The 21,037-nt window shown below is 44.0% G+C and overlaps 1 protein-coding gene across 8 annotated transcripts in view; it reads right to left on the bottom strand.

Annotated features, from left to right (window-relative positions):
* Positions 1-21,037, bottom strand: part of GRB2 (growth factor receptor bound protein 2) — a 103,776-nt gene that overhangs the window by 47,145 nt on the left and 35,594 nt on the right. For 2 of the 8 annotated variants that reach the window (XM_056550295.1, XM_056550293.1), the window contains exons 1-2: positions 10,386-10,534; positions 5,976-6,050 (exon numbers count right to left, since the gene is read on the bottom strand). The exons of 2 other annotated variants lie outside the window; for them this stretch is intronic. The gene's annotated coding sequence lies outside the window, so the exon portion shown is untranslated. Of the gene's footprint in view, positions 1-5,975; positions 6,051-10,385; positions 10,541-21,037 lie in introns of those variants that run through there. 4 more of the 8 variants (XM_056550298.1, XM_056550291.1, XM_056550297.1 and 1 more) reach the window with 3 other exon arrangements.

Raw genomic sequence — 21,037 nt, forward strand, 5'->3', positions numbered from 1 at the left:
AATGACAGAGCCACAGAGAGCAGGGAAGCAGAGGTAAGCCCTCCGGCTACCTCCACAGTGGATCGCCCGCCCGCGATCGTGCTGCGGGGGGTGGGGGGGGCGATCTTGCCCACCAGGGAGCATTCACATGTCCCTTTTAGACGCCGCTGTCAGCTTTGACAGCGGCGATCTAAAGGGTTAATAGCCAGCCGCGGCGATCGCTATTAGCGGCGGCCCCCGGCTACTGAGAACAGCCGGGGGCTGCAGAGTATGGAGCGGGCACGAGTCGGGAGCCCGCTCCATACACCCAGAGCGCCGCCGCGTCAGATCCGGCTGACAAAATGTGGAACTTGTATCTCCTGATGCCTGAATATTTTGAATCGATTCAGTATCGGCAAGTGAAAAATCGCGATAATCACGGGAATCGATTTTTTTCTTACATCCCTAACTTATATAGGTTTGATTTTGTTGCACTTCTGAAAAAAATCATAACTACATGCAGGAAAATGTATACGTTTAAAATTGTCATCTTCTGACCCCTGTAACTTTTTTATTTTTCGGCGTACGGGCCGGTATGAGGGCTCCTTTTTTGCGCCGTGTTCTGAAGTTTTTATCGGTAACATTTTTGTGTTGATCAGACTTTTTGATCGGTTTTTATTTATTTTTATTATATAAAAAGTGACCAAAACGACGCTATTTTGGACTTTGGAATTTTTTGCGCGTACGCCATTGACCGTGCGGATTAATTATATCATTTTATAGTTCGGACATTTACGCACGCAGCGATACCACATATGTTAATTTCTATTTTTATTTACACACAGTTTTTTTTTTTATGGGAAAAGGGGGGTGACAAACTTATTAGGGAAGGTGTTAAATGACCTTTGTCAACTTTTTTTCACTTTTTTTTTGCAGTGCTATAGCTCCCATAGGGACCTATAACACTGCACACACTGATCTATGTTGATCCCTGCAAAGCCATAGCTTTGCACGGATCAGCAAGATAGGCGCTTGATTGCTCAAGCCTGTAGCTCAGGCTTGGAGCAATCAATCGACGATCGGAGAGAGGTAAGGAGACCGCCGCCTGCGTCCCAGCTGATCGGAACATCGCGATTTTATCACGATGTCCCTATCAGCCCGACTGAGCTGCCGGGAAGCGTTTACTTTCGTTTTCAGCTGCAGCGGTCAACTTTGATCGCCGCTTCTGAAGGGTTAACAGCGCGCGGCACAACGATCGGTGCCGCACGCTGTTAGACCAGGGTCCCTGCTATCGTTAGCAGCTGGGACCGACCCGGTGTGATGCGGGGTCACGGCGTGGCCCCTTTTTTCACAACGGGACTGCGCTCAGGGCGTACAGGTACGCCCTGAGTCCTTAAGAGGTTAACCCCTTAAGGAATCAGCCCATTTGGGCCTTATTTTTAAGTTTTCATTTTTTCCTCCTCGCCTTCAAAAAATCATAACTCTTTTATATTTTTATCCACAGACTAGTATGAGGGCTTGTTTTTTACATGACCAGTTGTCCGTTCTAATGTCATCACTCACTTTACCATAAAATGTATGGCGCAACCAAAATACTATTTCTGTGGGGAAATTAAAAAAGAAAACCGCAATTTTGCTAATTTTGGAAGGTTTCTTTTTCCCACCGTACAATTTACGGTAAAAATGACATGAATTATTTTTTTCTTTGGGTCAATACGATTAAAATGATACCCATGATAACATACTTTTCTATTACTGTTGGACTTTTTGCACTGTGATATGTACTTTTTAATGATACCATATTTGCTTCTATAAAACTTTAATACAATTTTTTGGGAATAAAATGTTATAACAAAAAAAAAAAAAAAAAGCTGCCATTTTGGACTTTATTTTTTTTATTATTTTTTTTTAACGTTCACACCGTTCACCGTACGGTATCATTAACATTTTTTTATTTTAATAGTTCGGATATTTACACATGCAGCGATACCAAATATGTATATAAAATTATTTTTTATTTGTTACACTTTTTGGGGGTGAAATAGGGACAATTTACGTTTTTATTGGGGGAGGGGGTTTTTCAACTTTTTTACTTTTATTTTTACACTATAGTCCCCACGGGGGCAATCATTTGATTTCTAATACTGCTCAGTGCTATGTATAGGACATAGCACTGAGCAGTATTATCGGTCATCATCTGCTCTGGTCTGGTCTGCTTGATCGCAGACCAGAGCAGAAGAACCATGGAAGGCAACGGAGGCAGGTGAGGGGACCTCTGTTTGCCTTTCTGGATGATCGGATCGCCACGGCAGCAATGTGGGCGATCCGATCATCCTTTTAGTGACCGGGATGCTGCAGATGCCGTGATCTGTATTGATCACGGCATCTGAGGGGTTAATGGCGGACATCCTGTCCGCCATTACCGGTGGGTCCCTGGCTGCTATCAGCAGCCGGCACCTGCCGTGCATGACCCGATCATCACGCCAATGCTTGCGGTTATATATAGAGCGTAAATGTACATCCTGGTGCGTTAAGTACCAGCTCACCAGGACGTACATTTACGTCCAGCGTCGTTAAGGTGAAAATGGACTGGGTCCTTAAGGGGTTAATAGAAGTAATTTACAAAACTGTTTAACTTTCTGGCACCAGTTGATTTGAAAACATTTGTTTTCTACTTGTTTCCACTGGAGTCCACCTTTAAAGGGGTTAAACTAGCTGATCACCTTCTAGTTAACAGATTTACTACAGAGGCTTTGAGACAATCCAGCACATACTGTATGTCTGCAGTCCAGGGGCAGATCCAGAGTCTAGTCTCGGGAGGGGCACTATTAGAGTATTTTGTGTTGGCGGACAGAAAATAAGGTGTTGCTTAACCCTTTAAGGACGCAGGACGTAAATGTACGTCCTGGTGCGGTGGTACTTAACGCACCAGGACGTACATTTACGTCCTGTACATAACCGCGGGCATCAGAGCGATGCCCGTGTCATGCGCTGCTGATCGCAGCCAGGGACCCGCCGGCAATGGCCGACGCCCGCGATCTCGCGGGCGTCCGCCATTAACCCCTCAAATGCCGCGATCAATACAGATCCCGGCCTCTGTGGCAGTACGCGATTTCAATGAATGATCTGATCGCCCACAGCGCTGCTGCGGGGATCCGATCATTCAGAACACCACACGGAGGTCCCCTCACCTGCCTCTGTCCGGCTCCCGGCGTCTTCTGCTCTGGTCTGAGATCGAGCAGACCAGAGCAGAAGATCACCGATAACACTGATCTGTTATATGTCCTATACATAGAACAGATCAGTATTAGCAATCATGGTATTGCTATGAATAGTCCGCTATGGGGACTATTCAAGTGTAAAAAAATATGTAAAAAAAAAGTAAAATTAAAAGTAAAAAAAAAGTGAAAATCCCCTCCCCAATAAAAAAGTAAAATGTCAGTTTTTTCCTATTTTAACCCCAAAAAGCGTAAAAATAAATTAGACATATTTGGTATCGCCGCGTGCGTAAATGTCCGAACTATTAAAATAAAATGTTAATGATACCGTACGGTGAACGGCGTGAACGTAAAAAAAAAAAAAAAAAGAAATCCAAAATTGCTACTTTTTTAATACATTTTATTTTAAAAATAAATTATAAAAAATTTATTAAAAGTTTTTTATATGCAAATGTGGTATTAAAAAAAAAGTACAGATCATGGCGCACAAAATTAGCCCTCATACCGCTGCTTATACGGAAAAATGAAAAAGTTATAGGTCATCAAAATAAAGGGATTATAAACGTACTAATTTGGTTAAAAAGTTTGTGATTTTTTTTAAGCACAACAATAATATAAAAGTATGTAATAATGGGTATCATTTTATTCACATTGACCCTCAGAATAAAGAACACACGTCACTTTTACCATAAATTGTACAGCGTGAAAACGAAAACCTTCCAAAATTAGCAAAATTGCGTTTTTCTTTTTAATTTCCCCACAAAAATAGAGTTTTTTTGGTTGCGCCATACATTTTATGATATTATGAGTTATGTCATTACAAAGGACAACTGGTCATGCAAAAAACAAGCCCTCATACTAGTCTGTGGATGAAAATATAAAAGAGTTATGATTTTTAGAAGGCGAGGAGAAAAAAAGCGAAAACTTAAAAATTTTAAGGCCAAAATGGGCTGAGTCCTTAAGGGGTTAAGGTACTTACAATATTAAATGTATCATACAGTCATAACCTTGTTTAAGACTCCTAGGCCATGTTCATACATCAGAATTTCCAATGCGGAATTCGGCATGGGCATTCCGCTGTAGCAGAGTCCCGTTGAATTCAACAGGATTCTGCTGCGCTGTGCTCACAGCAGATTATCCATGCCAGATGTTTCAAGCACGGAAATTCCGTTTTCTGTATCCGCAGAAAGAATGAACACATTCATTCTTTGTGCAGACACCGCACGGAATGCTTAGCCATCTAGGAGACGGCTGTCCGCACAGAGATTTTCCCTGCGGACAGATGGATATGTTTAAAGGGGTACTCCGGTGAAAACCTTTTTTCTTTTAAATCAACTGGTGCCAGAAAGTTAAACATATTTGTTTAAATAAATTACTTCTATTAAAAAATCTTAATGCTTCCAGTACTTATTAGCTGCTTAATGCTACAGAGGAAATTCCTTTCTTTTTGGAACACTGATGACATCACGAGCACAGGGCTCTCTGCTGACATCTCTGTCCATTTTAGCAACCGTGCATAGCAGATGTATGCTAAGGGCAGCATGGTGGCTTAGTGGTTAGCACTGCTGCCTTGCAGTGCTGGGGCCTTGGGTTCAAATCCCACTAAGGACAACAATAAATAAATAAAGACTTATTATTATACTAACGTCAGCAGAGAGCACTGTGCTTGTGATGTCATCAGACAGCATTCCAAAAAGAAAAGAATTTCCTCTGTAGTATTCAGCAGCTAATAAGTACAGCAAGGATTAAGATTTTTTAATAGAAGTAATGTAAAAATCTGTTTAACTTTCCGGAGCCAGTTGATTTAAAAGAAAAAAGGTTTTCACCGGAGTACCCCTTTAAACAGATATATCAATATTACAAAGAACATAAGACATTTAAAGCAGTTAACGTATAACATATTAGAATGTTTCCATAAACAGGACTACTCATAGGACACATGGTCACACATTTAGTGGGAGATTTATCAAAACCTGTCCAGAGGAAAAGTTGACCAGTTGCCCATAGCAACCAAGGCCTTTTTACAAATGAAAGAAGTGATCTGATTGGTTGCTATGGGCAACTAAGCAACTTTTAGACTGGAAGAAAGGAGATTTTGTCTAAAGCAAAGGAAAGGGTTTATTACACTAAGAACAATAAGGATGTGGAATCCTCTGCCTGCAGATGCGGTTTTATTAGTCTGTACAGACGTCTAAACAGCAACTGGATGAATATTTGCAAAAACATAACATTAAGGGATATAGGCCCTGATTTTTTTTAGCAGATTGTGATGCCCGCAGTGTAGCATATTGTGATGCCCGCAGTGTAGCATGTTGCAGCAAATTATTTCCAGTATAATAATCAAATATAACAATTGCCACAGAATGGGAAAGTGCAAAAGAAGTGTTTACCATTGAAAACTACAGCTCCCAGTATGACCTTAGGTATGTGGTAAGGTTATGCTGGGAATTGTTGTTTCATCCATCATTACTGCAATACTTACAAGTGACTGCAGCTCTGATGGGATATAGTGAGGAGAATACACAAAGATATCAGTGACTACAGGTGACGTCTTCTCAATATCAAGGAGAATACAGAATAATATCAGTGATTACAGGCGACATCTCTATAGTGAGGAGAATACACAATGATATCAGTCATTACAGGTGACGTCTTCTCAATATCAAGGAGAATACAGAATAATATCAGTGATTACAGGTGACGTCCTTCTCTATAGTGAGGAGAATACACAATGATATCAGTGACAACAGGTGATGTCTTCTCTATAGTCTTTCCTTATCTAATTCAGATGGTACATACCGCCAAGACTTGTTCCAGCTAAATGTTCACTCAGCAGAACTTGATACCCAGATGGTTCCTCACTATTCTGATCCTCTATATGAAAACAATAAAATTATTATAATACTGCCAAACACTGTATCCTTTGAATATAATACTGGCACACACGGTTCCCTCTGTATAAAAAACCGCCACACACTGTAACCTCTGAATATAAAACTACTACACACTGTACTCTCTTAATATAATACTACCACATACTGTGCTCTCTGAATATAACCTTGCAATGCACCCTCTGAATACAATACCATAATGTATTGTGGCCCATAAAAACCATACTACCCCAAAAATTCCTTATAATATACACTATGGCCAACATGTATAATTGTCTTTAGACAGTTTTTCATGTCTAAAAATGGTGCAAAAAAGGAGCAAGCAGGGTTTATTTGTGCCTTTTTTTGCGCTTGAGTTGCAATCCACTGATTTTGGCAATACACATGATATGGACGGGTTTTATGAACTGCGTCTTTTTTGAGAAAAGGCGCAAAAAAGGCGCAAAGCCACTGAAAAGTCTCTAAAACTACACCAGCCCAGACTTAGCTTTTTGGTGAATGTGAAGAGTGAAATTTAAGAAAATGTGACCTGCACAAAATGTATCAAATGGTCTGAAAAATGTTAATATATTTGGTGCTCCTACACATTACCAGCACACAAAAAAAATAAAAATAAAAAAAATAAAAATAAAAAAAAAGGTAGAAAAATGCTTCACCTACAATGATAAATGCCAGCCGATACCTCTGAGATGCAAAACACTGTGCCCCTCATATATAGCAATAATGCCCTCTGTCCTGTTCCCCCCACATACAATGCCATGTCAGGGGGGAGGGGGCATTATAAGTCAGGGTCACATGTCAGGGGGGCATTCTATGTGAGGGGCATTATAAGTAAGCAGCAAATGTCAGGGGGGCATTATATGGGCACATGACAGGGGGGCCCCTATCATATGCCCCTCACATATAATGCCCCCCTGTCATGTGCCCCCACGACATGTGACCCTGACTTATAATGCCCCTTGTCCTGTGCCCCTCACATCTAATGCCCGATGTCCTGTGCCCCTCACATCTAATGCCACCCTGACATGTGCCCCTCACACTTAAAATTTGCTCCCCCCTCCCCTTTCTCATGCCCATCACCTTTCTAACATGCTGCTCCATTCCTGCAGTCAGTGAGAGCCGCGGGACTTGATCTCCGGGTGCCGACACAATGATATGATGTAATTGCGCTGACCTGCCGTGGAAGACGTCCCCGCGGCTCTCCCTGACTGTAGGAATGGAGCAGCCGCAGCGTGTTAGAAAGGTGAGGGGTGGAGCGGGACAGCTGACTGACAGCTCCCGCTCCACCATGCTATAGTACAGGAGGAGGGGCAATTGCCCCGTTGCGCGACCCCCCCCCCCCCCCCGGATCTGCCACTGCTGCAGTCCAGCCATAGAGCACAACTGTCATGAGGTTGGAGCATATCATCTAACCAAAGTCTGTGTATGATGTGTAGAATATGTATCCAGCCTTACTTGTATCGTTCTTATTACTGCTTTTATTATCCCAAAAAACGTTTTTACTTGCAGCCGACAGTCGGATAGGCGTGGCCTGGGGTTCGCTATACCTATCCCCTGTACACCAGCGTTGGGACCACTGTGTAATTGACACACAAGTCTCAGCGCATGCGCCCCTTAGCTTTCTTATGAGAGCGATGTCTGACATTACTACACTATATCTGACGCCTCCGTACACCCGGGCAATATTAGAGGCAGAGTGTGAACGAGCTCTCTGTCTTATGTGAATAAAAAAGCTTGTTCACTCTCTGCCTTTAGTATTGCCCGGGCGCACGGATACAAGTAAGGCTGGATTCATACTCCACACATCATACACAAACTGTGGTTAGGTCATATGCCCTAAACCTCATGACAGCTGCGCTTTAACTACTTAAGGACTCAGGGTTTTTCCGTTTTTGCACTTTCGTTTTTTTCCTCCTTACATTTAAAAATCATAAATCTTTCAATTTTCCACCTAAAAATCCATATAACGGCTTATTTTTTGTGCCACCAATTCTAATTTGTAATGACATGAGTCATTTTACCCAAAAATCTATGGCAAAATGGAAAATAAAATCATTGTGTGACAAAATTTAAGAAAAAAACGCCATCTTGTAAATTTTGGGGGCTTCCGTGTCTACGCAGTAAATTTTTCGGTAAAAATGACACCTTGTCTTTATTCTGTAGGTCCATACGATTAAAATGATACCCTACTTATATAGGTTGGATTTTGTTGTACTCCTGGAAAAAATCTTAACTACTTGAACAAAAAAAGAATACGTTAAAAAATTGTCATTTTCTGACCCCTATAACTTTTTTATTTTTCCGCGTACGGGGTGGTACGAGAGCTCATTGTTTGCATTGTGATCTGATCTTTTAGCAGTACCATTTATGTATTGATCAGACTTTTTGATTGCCATTTTTTCATGATATAAAAAGCAACCAAAAGTACTAGAGATGAGCGAATTTACAGTAAATTCGATTCGTCACGAACTTCTCAGCTCGGCAGTTGATGACTTTTCCTGCATAAATTAGTTCAGCTTTCAGGTGCTCCCGTGGGCTGGAAAAGGTGGATACAGTCCTAGGAGACTCTTTCCTAGGACTGTATCCACCTTTTCCAGCCCACCGGAGCACCTGAAAGCTGAACTAATTTATGCAGGATAAGACATCAACTGCTGAGCCGAGAAGTTTGTGACGAATCAAATTTACTGTAAATTCGCTCATCTCTAAAAAATACGCTATTTTGGACTTTGGAATTTTTTGGCGCGCACATCATTGAGCGTGCGGTTTAATTAACTATATATTTTTTATAATTCGGACATTTCCCGCACGTGGTGACACCACATGTTTATTTTTATTTACACAGTTAAAAAATTTTTAAATGGGAAAAGGGGGGTGATTCAAACTTTTATTAGGGAAGGGGTTAAATGATTAACCCCCCCCCCCCCCCACACACACACTTTTTTTTTTCAATGTTATAGCTCCCATGGGGGGGGGGTATAACACTGCACACACTGATCTTGTACATTGATCATTGTTATCCCATTGGATAACATTGATCAATGATTCTGGCGCTTAAAGGGGTTGTGCGCTGCCCTGCCTTTCGGAGCTCCGCACGCAGCATCCGGAAGTTCATTACAATAGACTTTGGTAGAGGGGCCGGGCGTGACGTCACGAGGGGGCCGGGCGTGAAGTCACGAGGGGGCCGGGCGTGACGTCACGAGGGGGCCGGGCGTGACGTCACGAGGGGGCAGGACGAACACGGAAGCCCGCACACAGCGTTCGGAGTAATGAACTTCCGGACGCTGCGTGCGGAGCGCCGAAAGGCAGGGCAGCGCACAACCCCTTTAACTGCGCATGCCTGGATCTCAGGCACTGAGCAGCCATTCGGCGATCGGACACGCAGGAGGCAGGAAGGGGGCCCTCCTTGTGTGTTCTAGCTGTTCGGGAGGCCGCAATGGTCCCGAACAGCCGACTGAGCTAGCCGACTTTCACTTTAGACACAGCAATCAACTTTGAACGCCGCGTCTAAAGGGTTAATAGCAGTGCGGCCAGCTATTAGCCCAACCCACTATCATGCGGGGCCACACGTTATAGAAAGGGAGCGGTCTCAGGGCGGTACGCCCTGAGTCCTTAAGATTTAATTATAGTATTGGAGGTCCTCTATTGGAGCCTCTAGAATCTATTTCAGGGTCTTTTCACACGAACAGCTCCTGTGCAGATTTGAAGCTGCGTTCAGTCAATTAGTTTACATTGAAATCTGCAGCATAAAATCCTGCGCATAAAATCTGCGCAGAATACTGTACGTGTGAATACACAATTGGGGTAGGGTCACATGTAACGGATCTGCAGCACATATTACACTGCTGATCTGCTGATGACCCGACCTATAGTGTGCCTCCAGCTGTTGCCGCCCACCTACCCACCCACCCCCCCTGCTCGCAGCAGAAATCCACCACTCCGAGCAGCCACACAGGGGCCTGAGTGTCACCAAGTGCACTTGCAGGATACTGTACCTTTGAATACACCATAAGGGTAGGGTCACACATAACGGTTCCGCAGCATATTTTACGCTGGTGACCCAACCCATAGTGTGCCTCCCGCTGTTGAGGTTTTAGAGGTTTGCAATAGGGATTTGATCCCGCTCTTGACAGTTCCTGAAATTGACAGGTGTCAGCAGTAAACACTGTGGTTAGACAGAAAAGAAATTAAAAAAGAAAAGAACTTCCTGTTGAGCATACAACAGCTGATAAGTACAGAAAGGATTAATGGAGTACTTCAGCCAGATGTTATAATGCCACCAATGTAAAAGATATATAAGAGCCTAACACAGTTGCATTACCTTTTATTTAGCCATCTCTCGCTATGCCACCAGCTTGTTCCTGCCGGAAGCTCAGTAGTTCTCTGTTGGTGTTACCGTCCTCACCCTATGCAAGTGAATTGAGTGGCCATTTTGTTGACAACACCTCACACTTTCCCATAAGGCAGCAGGAGGTTTCCCACCTCCCCTGCCCGACTTGCTCCATCCCACATATTGAATATTCATAGGCTGCTTATGTGCTCAGCCCTGATTGGCTTAGGGTACACTGAGCCTGCAGCCGATCTGTAAAGATCATACTACAGGCTGCTGTACAATTCTACCTTCCGGCTGTCCTTGATGAGATCAGGAGATTGCGCCTATGTAGTGTGTAACTATGGTCACTTACAGCTAGGTAGGATGAAGAATACCACTGTATGTGCAGAGAAGGAGATATGGCTGCTAGGTCTATGGATGTGTGTGATCATGTGTATATGCAGTAGAGCTGTGTGTGCGATTGTGTGTATGGAGCAGAGCTGAGTGTGAGATAGTGTTTATGCAGCAGAGCTGAGTGTGAGATAGTGTTTATACAGCAAAGCTGTGTGTGCGATTGTGTGTATGGAGCAGAGCTGTGTGTCAGATTGTGTGTATGCAGCAGTGCTGAGTGTGAGTGTTTATGCAGCAGAGCTGTGTGTGCGATTGTGTGTATATGCAGCAGTGCTGAGTGTGAGATTGTGTTTATGCAGCAGAGCTGTGTGTGCGATTGTGTGTATATGCAGCAGAGCTGAGTGTGAGATTGTGTTTATGCAGCAGAGCTGTGTGTGCGATTGTGTGTATGGAGCAGAGCTGAGTGTGAAATAGTGTTTATGCAGCAGAGCTGTGTGCGATTGTGTGTATATGCAGCAGTGCTGAGTGTGAGATTGTGTTTATGCAGCAGAGCTGTGTGTGCGATTGTGTGTATGGAGCAGAGCTGAGTGTGAGATAGTGTTTATGCAGCAGAGCTGAGTGTGAGATAGTGTTTATACAGCAAAGCTGTGTGTGCGATTGTGTGTATGGAGCAGAGCTGTGTGTGAGATTGTGTGTATGCAGCAGTGCTGAGTGTGAGTGTTTATGCAGCAGAGCTGTGTGTGCGATTGTGTGTATATGCAGCAGTGCTGAGTGTGAGATTGTGTTTATGCAGCAGAGCTGTGTGTGCGATTGTGTGTATGGAGCAGAGCTGAGTGTGAAATAGTGTTTATGCAGCAGAGCTGTGTGCGATTGTGTGTATATGCAGCAGAGCTGAGTGTGAGATTGTGTTTATGCAGCAGAGCTGAGTGTGAGATAGTGTTTATACAGCAAAGCTGTGTGTGCGATTGTGTGTATGGAGCAGAGCTGTGTGTGAGATTGTGTGTATGCAGCAGTGCTGAGTGTGAGTGTTTATGCAGCAGAGCTGTGTGTGCGATTGTTTGTATATGCAACAGTGCTGAGTGTGAGAGTGTTTATTCAGCAGAGCTGTGTGTGCGATTGTGTGTATATGCAGCAGTGCTGAGTGTGAGATTGTGTTTATGCAGCAGAGCTGTGTGTGCGATTGTGTGTATGGAGCAGAGCTGAGTGTGAGATAGTGTTTATGCAGCAGAGCTGAGTGTGAGATAGTGTTTATACAGCAAAGCTGTGTGTGCGATTGTGTGTATGGAGCAGAGCTGTGTGTGAGATTGTGTGTATGCAGCAGTGCTGAGTTTGAGTGTTTATGCAGCAGAGCTGTGTGTGCGATTGTGTGTATATGCAGCAGTGCTGAGTGTGAGATAGTGTTTATGCAGCAGAGCGGTTTGTGTGATTGTGTGTATATGCAACAGTGCTGAGTGCTAGAGTGTTTATGCAGCAGAGCTGTGTGTGCGATTGTGTGTATATGCAGCAGTGCTGAGTGTGAGATTGTGTTTATGCAGCAGAGCTGTGTGTGCGATTGTGTGTATATGCAGCAGAGCTGAGTGTGAGATTGTGTTTATGCAGCAGAGCTGTGTGTGCGATTGTGTGTATGGAGCAGAGCTGAGTGTGAGATAGTGTTTATGCAGCAGAGCTGTGTGTGCGATTGTTTGTATATGCAACAGTGCTGAGTGTGAGAGTGTTTATGCAGCAGAGCTGTGTGTGCGATTGTGTGTATATGCAGCAGTGTTGAGTGTGAGATTGTGTGTATGCAGCAGAGCTGTGTGTGCGATTGTGTGTATGGAGCAGAGCTGAGTGTGAGATAGTGTTTATGCAGCAGAGCTGTGTGTGCGATTGTGTGTTTATGCAGCAGAGCTGTGTGTGCGATTGTGTGTATGGAGCAGAGCTGAGTGTGAGATAGTGTTTATGCAGCAGAGCGGTTTGTGTGATTGTGTGTATATGCAACAGTGCTGAGTGCTAGAGTGTTTATGCAGCAGAGCTGTGTGTGCGATTGTGTGTATGCAGCAGAGCTGTGTGTGCGATTGTGTGTATGCATCAGAGCTGAGTGTGAGATTGTGTTTATGCAGTCCCGCTGAGTGTGAGGTTTTGTTTATGCAGCAGAGCTGTGTGCGCGATTATGTGTATGCAGCAGAGCTGAGTGTGAGATTGTGTTTATGCAGCCGAGCTGTGTGTGCCATTGTGTGTATGCAGCATAGATGAGTGTGATATTGTGTTTATGCAGCAGAGCTGAGTGTGAGATTATGTTTATGCAGCAGAGCCGAGTATGAGAATGTGTTTATGTAGCAGAGCTGAGTGTGCAATTTTATGTATGTAGCAGAGCTGAGTGTGCGATTGTGTGTATGCAGCATAGCTGAGTGTGAGTGTGTGTATGCAGCAGAGCTGAGTGTGTGTATGCAGCAGAGCTGAGTGTGAATGTGTGTATTAAGCATAGCTGAGTGTGAGTGTGTGTATGCAACAGAGCTGAGTATGCAATTGTGTGTATGCAACAGAGCTGAGTGTGCGATTGTGTGTATGCAACAGAGCTGAGTGTGCGATTGTGTGTATGCAGCAGATCTGGGTGTGCGATTGTGTGTATTTAGCAGAGCAGAGTGTGTGATCATGTGTATGTAACAGAGCTGAGAGTGAGATTGTGTGTATGCAGTAGATCTGGGTGTGCAATTGTGTGTAATCATGTGTATGCAGCAGAGGTGAGATTGTATGCAGCAGAGCTGAGTGTGAGATTGTGTGTATTTAGCAGAGCTGAGTGTGAGATTGTGTGCATGCAGCAGAGCTGAGTGAGATTCTGTGTATGCAGCAAAGCTGAGTGTGCAATTGTGTGTATGCAGCAGAGCTGAGTGTGCGATTGTGTGTATGCAGCAAAGCTGAGTGTGTGATTGTGTATGCAGCAAAGCTGAGTGTGTGATTGGGTGTATGCAGCAGAGCTGAGTGTGTGATGGTGTGTATGCAGCAGAGTTGAGTGTGCGATGGTGTGTATTTAGCAGAGCTGAGAGTGCGATTGTGTGCATGCAGCAGAGCTGAGTGTGCGATTGTGTGTATGCAGCAGAGCTGAGTGTGCGATTGTGTGTATGCAGCAAAGCTGAGTGTGCGATTGTGTGTATGCAGCAAAGCTGAGTGTGTGATTGGGTGTATGCAGCAGAGCTGAGTGTGCGATGGTGTGTATGCAGCAGAGCTGAGTGTGCGATTGTGTGCATGCAGCAGAGCTGAGTGTGCGATTGTGTGCATGCAGCAGAGCTGAGTGTGCGATTGTGTGTATGCAGCAGAGCTGAGTGTGCGATTGTGTGTATGCAGCAGAGCTGAGTGTGTGATTGTGTGTATGCAGCAAAGCTGAGTGTGTGATTGGGTGTATGCAGCAAAGCTGAGTGTGTGATTGGGTGTATGCAGCAGAGCTGAGTGTGTGATGGTGTGTATGCAGCAGAGCTGAGTGTGCGATGGTGTGTATGCAGCAGAGCTGAGTGTGCGATGGTGTGTATTTAGCAGAGCTGAGTGTGCGATTGTGTGCATGCAGCAGAGCTGAGTGAGATTCTGTGTATGCAGCAAAGCTGAGTGTGCAATTGTGTGTATGCAGCAGAGCTGAGTGTGCGATTGTGTGTATGCAGCAAAGCTGAGTGTGTGATTGTGTGTATGCAGCAAAGCTGAGTGTGTGATTGGGTGTATGCAGCAGAGCTGAGTGTGCGATGGTGTGTATTTAGCAGAGCTGTGTGTGCAATTGTGTTTATGCCGCAGAGCTGAGTGTGAGGTTTTGTTTATGCAGCAGCGCTGTGTGCGCGATTATGTGTATGCAGCAGAGATGAGTGTGAGATTGTGTTTATGTAGCAGATCTGAGTGTGCGATTGTGTGCTTGCAGCAAATCTGACTGTACGATTGTGTGTATTTAGCATAGTTGAGGGTGTGATTGTGTGTATGCAGCAGAGCTGAGTGTGAGATTGTGTGTATTTTGCAGAGCTGTGTGTGAAATTGCGTGTATTTAGCAGAGCTGAGGGTGTGATTGTGTGTATTTAGCAGAGTTGAGTGTGCAATTGTGTGTATTTAGCAGAGCTGAGTTTGAGATTGTGTGTATTTAGCAGAGCTGAGTGTGCGATTGTGTGTATGCAGCATAGCTGAGTGTGAGTGTGTGTATTTAGGAGAGCTGAGTGTGCAATTGTATGTATGTAGCAGAGCTGAGTGTGCATGCTGCAGAGCTGAGTGTGAGTGTGTGTATTTAGCATAGCTGAGTGTGCGATTGTGTGTATGTAGCAGAGCTGAGTGTGCAATTGTGTGTATGTAGCAGATATGAGTGTATTTAGCAGAGCTGAGTGTACGATTGTGTGTGCAGCAGAGCTGAGTGTGCAAATGTGTGTATGTAGCAGAGCTGAGTGAGAGTTTGTGTGTATGCAGCAGAGCTGAGTGTGTGATTGTGTGTATGCAGTAGAACTGAGTGTGCGATTGTGTGTTTGTACAGAGCTGAGTGTGCGATTGTGTGTATGTAGCAGAGCTGAGTGTGCGATTGTGTGTATGTAGCAGAGGTGAGTGCGATTATGTGCAAGTAGCAGAGCTGAGTGTGTGATTGTGTGTATGCAGCAGAGCTGAGTGTGAGATTGTGTGTATTAAGCAGAGCTGAGGGTGTGATTGTGTGTATGCAGCAGAGCTGAGTGTGTGTGATCAGGTGTGTGAGTGGTCATGCATACACATAATCACACTCAGCTCTGCTACATGTACATTATCACACACTCAGCTCTGCTACATAAACATGATTGATTTTTTTATATACACACACACACACAACAGTGTTCACCAACCAGGGTGCATCCAGCTGTTGCAAAACTACACTCCCTGGATAGCCTTTGGCTTCGTAAAATTTGTAACCCAATTTCTCTCGAGTAAGGAAATACCTCATATTTGTATGTCAAGTGTTCGGCGGGCGCAGTAGACGGCTCAGAAGGGAAGGAGCGACAGTGGGATTTTGGAGAGTGAGTTTTTCTGAAATGGTTTTTAAGGGGCATGTCACATTTAGGAAGCCCCTATGGTGCCAGAACAGCAAAAAAAAAACACATGGCATACTATTTTGGAAACTACACCCCTCAAGGCACGTAACAAGGGGTCCAGTGAGCCTTAACACCCCATAGGTGTTTGATGACTTTTTGTTAAAGTTGGATGGGTAAATGATTTTTTTTTTTTCACTAAAATGCTGGTTTTCCCTCAAATAAATTTTTTTTAATAAAAGGGATAATAGGACAAAATGCCCCCCCCCCAAAAAAAAAAAAGTTGTAACCCCATCACTTCTGAGCATGAAAATACCCCATGTGTGGACGTCAAGTGCTCTGCTGGCGCACTACAATGCTCAGAAGAGAAGGAGTCACATTTGGCTTTTGAAAAGCAAATTTTGCTGTAATGGTTTTTGGAGGGCATGTCGCATTTAGGAAGCCCCTATGCTGCCAGAACAGCAAAAAAAAAAATATGGCATACTATTTTGGAAACTACACCCCTCAAGGAACACAACAAGGGGTCCAGTGAGCCTTAACACCTCACAGGTGTTTGACGACTTTTTGTTTAAGTCGGATGTATAAATGAAAAAAAAAATGTTTTCAATAAAATGCTGTTTTTTCCCAAAATTTTACATGGAGAAAATGACCCCCAAAATTTGTAACCCCATTTCTTCTGAATATGGAAATACCCCATGTGTGGACATCAAGTGCTCTGCTGGCACAATACAATGCTCAGAAGAGGAGGAGCACCATTGAGCTTTTGGAGATAGTTTGGAATAGAAGTCGGGGGCCATGTGCGTTTACAAAGCCCCCCGTGGTGCCAGAACAGTGCCCCCCCCCTCATGTGACCCCATTTTGGAAACTACACCCCTCACAGAATTTAATAAGGGGGGCAGTGAGTATTTACACCCCACTGGCATTTGACAGATCTTTGGAACAGTGGGCTGTGGAAATGAAAAATTACATTTTTCATTTTCACGGACCACTGTTCCAAAAATCCGGACAAATTTTATCTTCAAAATCCCAATGGCACTCCTTCTCTTCTGAGCATTGTAGTGCGCCAGCAGAGCACTTTACATCCACATATGGGGTATGATCTTACTCAGAAGAAATGGGGTTACAAATTTTGGGGGGCATTTTTCCCTTGTGAAAATGAAAAATTTAGGGTAACACCAGCATTTTAGTGAAAACATATTTTTTTTTTCACATTTTTCCATCCAACAAAGAATTTTCAGTAAACACATGTGGGGTGTTAAGGCTCACTATACCCCTTGTTACGTTCCGTGAGGGGTTTAGTTTCCAAAATGGGGTCACATGTGGGTATTTCTTTTTTTGCGTTTATGTCAGAACCACTGTAATATCAGCCACCCCTGTGCAAATCACCAATTTAGGCCTCAAATGTACATAGTGCTCTCTCACTCCTGAGCCTTGTTGTGCGTCCGCAGAGCATTTTACGCCCACATATGAGTTATTTCCGTACTCAGGAGAAATTGCGTTACAAATTTTGGGGGTCTTTTTTTCCTTTTAGCACTTAAATAAAAAGTATGGGGCAACACCAGCATGTTAGTGTAAATTTTTTTTTTTTTTTTTACACTAACAGGCTGGTGTAGCCCCCAACTTTTCCTTTTCATAAGGGGTAAAAGGAGAAAAAGCCCCCCAAAATTTTTAGTGCAATTTCTCCCAAGTACGGAAATACCCCATATGTGGCCCTAAACTGTTTCCTTGAAATATGACAGGGCTCCGAAAAGGGAGAGCGCCATGCGCATTTGAGGACTAAATTAGGGATTCCATAGGGGTGGACATAGGGGTATTCTACGCCAGTGATTCCCAAACAGGGTGCCTCCAGCTGTTGCTAAACTCCCATCATGCCTGGACAGTCAGTGGCTGTCTGGAAATGCTGAGAGTTGTTCTTTTGCAACAGCTGGAGGCTCCGTTTTGAAAACACTGCTGTACAATAAGTTTTTCATTTTTATTGGGGGGACAGTGTAAGGGGGTGTATATGTAGTGTTTTACCCTTTATTATGTGTTAGTGTAGTGTTTTTAGGGTACGTTCACACTGGCGGAGGTTTACAGTGAGCTTCCCGCTAGAAATTTGCACCGGGGCGAAAAATTTGCCGCAGCCCATACTTGAAGCAGGAAACTTACTGTAAACCTGCCCGTGTGAATGTACCCTGTACATTCACATGGGGGGGGGGGGGGCAAACCTCCAGCTGTTTCAAAACTACAACTCCCAGCATGTACTGACAGACCGTGCATGCTGGGAGTTGCAGTTTTGCAACGGCTGGAGGCACACTGGTTGGAAAACCTTCAGTTAGCATCTGTTACCTACCTCAGTATTTTCCAACCAGTGTGCCTCCGGCTGTTGCAAAACTACAACTCCCAGCATGTACTGATCACCGAAGAGCATGCTGGGAGATGTAGTTATGCAACAGCTGAAGGTACGCAACTACAACTCCCAGCATGCCGAGACAGCTGTTTGGGCATGCTGGGATTTGCAACATCTGGAGGGCTACAGTTAGAGACCACTGCACAGTGATCTCCAAACTGTGGACCTCCAGATGTTGCAAAACTACAAATCCCAGCATGTCCAGACAGCAAACAGCTGTATGGGCATGCTAGGAGTTGTAGTTTTGCAAGATCTAGAGAGCCACAGTTTAGAGATCACTGTGCAGTGGTCTCTAAACTGTAGATCTCCAGCTGTTGCAAAACTGAAAATCCCGGCATGCCCAAACAGCTGTCTGGGCATGCTGGGAGTTGTAGTTTTGCAACATCTGGAGGGCTACAGTGTAGAGACCACTGTATAGTGGTCCCAATCTGTAGCCCTCTAGATGTTGCTAGGAAACTTACCGGCTTCCATCAGATTCAGGGAGCCATCCGCATGACATGCCGCCCACACCGATCACCACAGCCGATCGCGTCCCGCAGCCTCCACCGACTTCGGCGCCCGGTCCTCTTCGGTTTCCCCGTCCTGCCCCTCATATTGTGGGTGGGCCAAACGGGGAAAACGAAAGTTAACCCCCCCCCCGCCCCCGATCTGCTATTGGTCGTCGCTTTTGACGACCAATAGCAGGGTTATGAGGGGTGGCACCCCTGCCACCTCACTCCTATCCCTTCAGGGGGATAGTAGGTGTCATGGACAACTGCGATCCCCCTTATATTCCGGGTCACCATAGACCCGTATGACCCGGAATAGGCACAAATCTCAAGTGTGAATTCACTTGCGATTTGCGCCGATCACCGACATGGGGGGGGGTCTGATGACCCCCCTGGGCATTTGCGTGGGGTGCCTGCTGATCGGTACCTGTAAGCCCTGGGTCCTTAAGACCCAGGTACAGAAGGCGTATCCATACGCCCTGGGTCCTGTACGGGTTAAACAGACATAATTTACAAATCTGTTTAACTTTCTGGCACCAGTTCATTTCCACTGGAGTACCCCTTTAAGAGAACTTTACTTTCTTTTCTGCCCAAAGTGATCACGGAATTTCATATAGCCCAAGAAACTATCTTGCCATCTTTATGTGAAAATCGTAGGAATGAGGGAGAACAGTCAATCCATAACCTGGAAGATGTCTTCTCACTTATCTAGGGCTAGCAGGAGATTTCCCTACTCAGACAATCTTTTTTGACCAGTTTGTAGGGTCTAATAAGGGTATGACTGCCTTTAACCCCTTAACGATGAAAGTCGTAAATGTACGTCCTGGTGAGGTGGTACTTAACGCACCAGGACGTACATTTACACCCTAAGCATAACCATGGGCATCGGAGAGATGCCCGGATCATGCGCGGCAGGTCCCGGCTGTTGATCGCAGCCAGGGACCCGCCGGTAATGGAGGACATCTGCGATCCCGCAGATGTCCGCCATTAACCCCTCAGATGCTGTGATCAATACAGATAACGGCATCTGCAGCATCGTGGTCACTTAAATGGATGATCGGATCGCCCGCAGCGCTGCCGCGGCGATCCGATCATCCAGCACGGCAGACGGAGGTCCCCTCACCCTCCTCCACTGCCTTTCGGGCGTCTTCTGCTCTGATCTGCATCAGCTGATTCCCGCAGACCGGAGCAGAAGATGACTGATAACGCTGATCAGTGCTATGTCCTATACATAGCACTGAACAGCATTAGCAATCGAATCATTGCTATAAATTTAAGTGTAAAAATAAAAGCAAAAAAAGTAAAAAAAATTGAAAAACCTCCTCCCCCAACAAAAACGTAAATTGTCCCATTTTCTCTATTTCACCCCCAAAAAGTGTTAACATTTTTTTTATATACATATTTGGTATCGCCGCGTGCGTAAATATCTGAACTATTAAAATAAAATGTTAATGATACCGTATGGTGAACGTAAAAAAAAAAAAAGTCCAAAATAGCTGCTTTTTAATCACATTTTATTCCAAAAAATTTTTTAAAAAATATTAAAAGTTTTATATAAGCAAATATGGTATCAATAAAAAGTACAGACAAAAATGAGCCCTCATACCGCCGCTTATACAGAAAAATGAAAAAGTTATAGGTCTTCAAAATAGGGGATTTTAAACGTACTAATTTGGTTAAAAAGTTTGTGATTTTTTTTAAGTGCAACAGTAATAGAAAAGTATGTTATCATGGGTATCATTTTAATTGTATTGACCCAAAGAATAAATAACACATGTCATTTTTACTGTAAATTGTACAGCGTGAAAACGAAACCTTCCAAAATTAGCTAAATTGCGGTTTTCTTTTTAATTTCCCCACACAAATAGTATTTTTTTTTGGGTTGCACCGTACATTTTATGGTAAAGTGAGTGATGGCATTACAACGGACAACTGGTTGCGAGGAGGAAAAAACGTAAAAATAATATTGTCTGCGTCCTTAAGGCCCACATGGGCTGCATCCTTAAGGGGTTAAAGGGGTACTCTGGTGGAAAACTTTGTTGTTTTTTTTTATCTACTGGTATCAGAAAGTTAAACAGATTTGTAAATTACTTCAATTAAAAAATCTTAATCCTTCCAGTACTTGTTAGCTGCTAAATACTACAGAGAAAATTATTTTCTTTTTGGAACACAGTGCTCTCTGCTGACATCACAAGCACAGTGCTCTCTGCTGACATCTCTGTCCATTTTAGGAACTGTCCAGAGCAGCATATGTTTGATATGGGGATTTTCTCCTACTCTGGCCAGTTCTTAAAATTGACAAAGATGTCAGCAGAGAGCACTGTGCTTGTGATGTCAGCAGAGAACTCTGTGTTCCAAAAAGAAAATAATTTCCTCTGTAGTATTCAGCAGCTAATAAGTACTGGAAGGATTAAGATTTTTTTATAGAAATAATTTACAGCC

This window comes from Hyla sarda, chromosome 13, assembly GCF_029499605.1.
Source record: "Hyla sarda isolate aHylSar1 chromosome 13, aHylSar1.hap1, whole genome shotgun sequence".
In the NCBI taxonomy this organism is placed as follows: domain Eukaryota; kingdom Metazoa; phylum Chordata; class Amphibia; order Anura; family Hylidae; genus Hyla; species Hyla sarda.